Raw genomic sequence first — 5,916 nt, 5'->3', positions numbered from 1 at the left:
ATGGTACTCGAACCATGAAATCACCTCTCGATCTGCTACAAATCATGGTACTCGAACCATGAAATCACCTCTCGATCTGCTACGTAAAACCTCCGGACTGTTCCCTGTATCGAGTATGGGTCCTCTGCTTTCAGTAGTACGGGCCCATACTACTTGCCACATCTACCCATACTTTCCACACGGACCATCCCCGAGTTCCTAAGTAGCTGGTCGACCTTCTCAATCACCAACCCCGTCATGCGTGTTCGCTCCTCTGCGAAATATCCTACTCTGTCAGTGTACTCATCTAACTAGGGTCACCCTTTCCTAGGCTCTTCCTAGGTTCTCACACTTCTCTGCCATCAGCTGCTGAAGAACTCTTTATGATGCCAGCCATCTACCTCCTGAGTATCGTCATATTCACTTAGTAGCTGACTCTCATCATCAAGAGTTCCACAAAGCACGAAGCAAGCAGCATTCGAGCATCGAATAATCTCTACCAACATGTAAAACCACTCTAGGCTATTATCCTACTTGCTCTCCTCATACACGTAGGATACCACCGAACTCAAGCGACTTCACCCCCACGTGGGCATCTGACTACCCTCTCAGTAGACTCCACAAATGCTCATCTAGGTATCTCTCCTAGATTACTCCTCTACTCAAATCCCTCTCTAAAAAGGATTCCTGCTGGATACTCTTACTCAGCACATACTCAAAAGCACATTACAGATAACAGTAACTCCTAGGCTAAGGCATCACATATCAGGCCACTCTAGTCCTAACATATGAAATACCTAGTCTATCTCTAGCATGCATAATATCTCATAGAATATCTCATAAATATCTCATAATACAAATGTAAGGGTATTTTGGGAAATCACCGTTCGGGCTCTGGCTGATTGTACACACTGCTCCTTCTCATTTTCTCTTAGAAACTCTTGTTCGCTTTAGAAAAATCATTTCTTTGAAATTTTTTCTCAAATCCTCAGTTTGAGTCCAGATTTACCCGAAGGTGCATCCGAATCCCTCAAACCAAGGCTCTGATACCAACTTGTAACACCGTAAGTTTTCAAACAGATTTTTCATTTTAAAATCGCATACTTTTCATAACATATTGTATGGAAATCTCGTTTATTCAAATTATAAAACACAGCTCCATTAAAAATCCAGGATCCTCAAAACATAACTCTTTCTCTGGTGTGTACAATCAAGCCGGTGCCTTCCCGCGATCCTCTGAGATACCTGAAACACATAACACATAACACGGTAAGCACGAAGCTTAGTGAGTTCCCCAAAATACCACATATAACACATATTAGCCACTCGAGGCTATAACTCTGTGGACCCTCTGGTCCTAACTCTGTGGACCCTCTGGTCCTAACTCTGTGAACCTTCCGGTTCTAACTCTGTAAACTATGGAACATACACATCATAAATCACATAGAAATAATGCAGTGTATCACAATCACATAAGTAGCATACAAGATACTCTGTCATATAACTCTAATTACCACTCTAGGTAAAGTATAGTGAGAAGACTCACCTTGGATGATGATCAGCCCCTATAAACGCTGCTGCTACGCCCCGGCCCCTAACTCTGTGCCAAACCCAAAATTATCCTACTTAGAAACTCGACCCAAACTCTCACTCGTTGGGTCTAAAGGTAGACCACCAACCAGTCCATCAATGACCTATATCCATTGGGCCCACCAAGGCCCAATAATAAATTGGCCCACACAAGGCCCAATTCCCAAACAAAAGGCAAGCCCAACTCAAGGGCCCAAAGCACATACCTATGATTCTCTGGTCCAAGGCTCTATTGCATGTTTAATTTGAATTAATAAACACTTAAATTTAATTGGTTTAAAACTTATATATATATATATATATATATATATATATATATATATATATATATATATATATATATATATATATATATATATATATATAACTGATGCACCTCCTGTTTCACCTTCCATTGTCTGTGAGAATTATCAACTTCTTCACTGTTAAGTTAACCTGGAGACAACAAACAACTCATAAGCTGATTGACCGGGAGGGGATCCCAGACCAACACTCTGATGATAACATTAAAAAAGACTCTAAGAGTATGATGATAGTCGAGTAAAGTTTAATAGAATAATGTGTTTGTTTACATACCTTGTAAAGTGATTTTCGTCGCTTATTTATAGACGATATTTAGGAGGCTATGACCTATTCTTTACTGATCAGGTTTTCCATCTTGTCGCATTAATGGCCGTATGCCCGAAGGTAACCTTATATGTACTTGTTATCCGTTTAGCAGTTGTTTCTCATTGATCAAAGGATCTATCAGTCACATATTACAATATAAGCTGTTTTCTTAGAGTCCTAATGTACTATAATACTGTTGTGACGTTAATTTGTATCTTAGTCGTTATTTTATATGGTTTGATACTTGCACATAGTTCGCTATATACTTGGTTCAGTACATACCTGGTCCGGTATATACCTATTTAGGTATAGTGAGGGTATATTCGTAGTTTCAAGCTAGGCTATACCCTAGTAAGTCCCTCCAATTTGGATCGTTACTCTTGTGTCAAGAGTATCGATTCAAACTTAAAAACTATTGTAAAGTAACTATTATAATTGGATAGGGATAGATACCAGGATTAAACTTTGATGTGACGTTTTGGCGGTTTCTAGTGTTCATCATTGCCTATAACTCTCTCTTCAACTCTTTTCCATTTAAGGAGGCTATAGTGTGTAACTGCCACTATTTCTGCTCCACAAGTATGGTTTTTCTTAATTCCCTATAAATACCCCCTTGGTTGGTTACGTTTCTTCACTACCTGTAATTTTCTTCTTGCTATTGCTTTTCACTCTTTCTCTTTCATTTTATCTTCCTATGGCTAGAAAAAGACATTTCGAGCATTCGTACCATGAAATCCAAACTTACCCCTAAAATCCTTTCTTCTATCATGAAGAAATACCACATTGACCCCGAATTCAACCCACTGTTTCATGAAGATGGGAGTGCCATTGTCGATGCTCTAAAAGGTTTTTTTTGGTATTTACCGTGTTTTATTTAAGTCAGGTTTGTAGTTTACGGCATTTGATTTCTTGATGATGGTATTGGATTATTATCATCTTCATATTGCTCAAGTTATCCCCAACGGGTTTCAAAAAAACATTTGTTTTGTGATGTTATGATCTGCTCTAAATGTGGCGCCTTCTATTACCCTATTCCGTCACTTCTATGCGACTATGTCTAATGGTGATTAGGTGTCCTTCTCCATTTTCCATGGTTTGGTAGAGATATGCGATGGCCTTTCCCACCTTCATAAAGTATTACAAAGAAGAATTTTTCATTATTCGTGCTTCTGCTTTCCCTGGATGGATGTTTTATGGTGATACTGTTGATAGAGCTGATGATTCCTCTCCCGATTTATCTTACGAAGAATAGAGTATCGTGAGCTGTTTATCAACTAATTTTGTCATATGGGTTGATCCCGGGGAAATAATGTTAGGTATGGTGGGAATTAGAGCTTATTATAACAAATTGGGGAAAAGCCTATGGAAACCATAGTCGGCCATGAGGTTACTCTATTAGACCAGTTACACAAGCAACGTTTGGTAAGTTCTTTATTGGTCACAAAGGACGCGACCATCCCTAATTCCCCCTCTTAATCATAATATAGCTTGGATTCTGCTGTTAATCCCTCTGGTATGAATAGCACTGTGACTGTGGTTCCTTCTCCTATTAAGTGGACTGTGAAAGCGGAGTTTGACAACGGAAAACCCTATATTATGCAGCCCAATTCGTGTTAAAGGGATCTTCCCGCAAAAGAAAAAATGTAGCAGAGAAAATTCTTTCTTTGGAAGGGGTTATGATCCGTCCTGACAAACTGGTTGACCTCTCTTCTCCTAAACGGCTAAGTACTACTCGATGCGGTGCAAAAAGTCATAGTAGTCATCTTCTATCAGTCAGCCTTCGTCTAAATCCATGAATCCAGAACCTTCTTTGGAACCATCTACAACAACTACTCTCCATGAGTGTCTGGTAAGTATTGATCCTAAACTGAAGAATACTGAAGAAACATTGGTTTCTTTCGATACTGAAATTCTGATCCATGATATTTCTCTTTCTTCTACCTTGGGAGAGACTCCTGTTATTGAATCTCTCGAACCACCGTAAAAAAGTCAAACTCCAACCACTTTATCTGTGGCTGCTGTCTTTCAATAGAAACTTTTTGGGGCTAGATTTGGGCTCTTTGAAGCATCGAAGACTGATTATACGGTTGTGAATACCAGACCTCTACTTCTGGATTCAAGTGTTTCAGCTAGTTCAAGTGTTCCTCCTTTTGATATTCTTGACGTTGACACCTTTTTTGGTGATGACGCTCAGGTTGAACCATCTATTGATGTATTGTAGAAGAATCCAAAACGAACTTGTATGTTTTTGATATTATGCTTTACTCTTTTTTCCATTTTTGGTGTATATTCTTCTTGACATTTGGTTGGTTCTTCTGTTCTCATTCCAGTTATTCCTTCTTTCGGTAAGGAGGCTCCACTGCCTAGGCTTGTTACTTTTGCCTCTTCATTGCCCGAATTTCAATGCCCTTTTGCCATGACCTCTATTCCTAAAGGTCTTGAACTTGCGGATGCTTCTAATGAAGAGAGTCTTGACAGGGCTTGTTCCTGTTTGATGGAAGGGATCCACCTACTAAACGAGGTTTCTTGTCGTACTCGTCAGCAAGCCATCATACTTTTTGGGAAACAACTGGTTTAGGAAGATTTTCAAGCACTGAAGGGGATACGTGTTCTTCATGAGAATATGGATGTGGAGGCAAAGGATCTTCGTGAAGAGGTGCATGGTTTATTAGAGAGGATAATATGGTTAGGTGAAGACCTATGTGAGAACCTTTGCTGTTAGGAGGAGCTAAAGAAGTTGAACCAAGATCTTCAGATCAAAGCTAATGACACAATTGGTCGTCGCTTGGGGTTGAGCCAAGAGTTGGTAGAGAAAAAACAACAATTTGAATCTTTGAAGCTTCAATATACCGAAAGGTTTCGCAGCTGGAGATCATGTCTCAGGAAAGGATGTAAGCATTAAATTGCTCGAGGAGGAGTTTTCAAAAGTTAAAACTGGTGTGTCTGAGAAGGATGCCCAAATTGCATTTCTAGGCGAACTTCAAACTTCTGCTAAGCAAGATTGGCTTCAATATCTGATGATATCGGAGCGAGGCGTCTCATACTTTCAATGGGTTATGAAAGAAGGTATCCCTTCTTTTGTTCGTTCCTTGTTAAATTCATGCGATTTTGACAACATTAATGTTGGCCTTTAGACTGAAGCAATCCAATTGGGGCTACATCAAGCTTGTGTCGAGATGAAGGAAAAGTACCCCGATGTATTGGCTGGGAAAAATGTTATTTATTCCTATCCTGACGCCCAACGTCGTATCCTGGATCACTTCTCCGACATGGTTTCTTATAAGTATTCATTTTTTGAGCTCTTGGAGGGAGTTAAGGAGGAAATCAATGTGCTAAAGGAGAAATTAGCATCCTTGGACCCCCTTTCCAAGTGTGATGGTGCAAGTAGCAGTGTTTGATTTGTATTTGTTGGCTCCTAGTTTGGAGACTTCTTGTTTGTATGGTTGAACCGAAGTGTTTATCGGATAATATTTTATTAAATATGCTAACTTGCAATCTTGATATATTTATAATCTTGGTGCATATTCTGAAATTTCTTTCTAATTTGTATTCGGTGTTAGTTTAATTTAACTTATAGTTTATGTTTACTAACAACGATATAATCGAACCATGATTTAGAAAAACAATTACTTAGAGTTATACTTAATGGAAATAGGGTCGAACCATGATTCGGTGGATCATTATGACCGAACCATTAGCTATAAATACTTATGGTTCATACTTAATGAAAAAAAGGTC

At 39.1% G+C, this 5,916-nt stretch overlaps 1 long non-coding RNA gene across 1 annotated transcript; it reads left to right on the top strand.

The window, feature by feature from the left end:
• Positions 1-2,731: 2,731 nt before the first annotated feature.
• LOC145140764 (uncharacterized) lies at positions 2,732-5,658 on the top strand. The gene is made up of 2 exons (XR_013722273.1): positions 2,732-4,418; positions 4,509-5,658. It is a non-coding gene; the product is annotated as an uncharacterized LOC145140764 (long non-coding RNA).
• Positions 5,659-5,916: the final 258 nt, after the last annotated feature.

Source organism: Lactuca virosa, chromosome 9 (genome assembly GCF_052849685.1).
Source record: "Lactuca virosa cultivar CGN04683 chromosome 9, Lactuca_virosa_CGN04683_v6, whole genome shotgun sequence".
NCBI lineage: Eukaryota > Viridiplantae > Streptophyta > Magnoliopsida > Asterales > Asteraceae > Lactuca > Lactuca virosa.
Note: the sequence above shows the minus strand (reverse complement) of the source record. Positions and strands in the feature narration are given on the sequence as shown.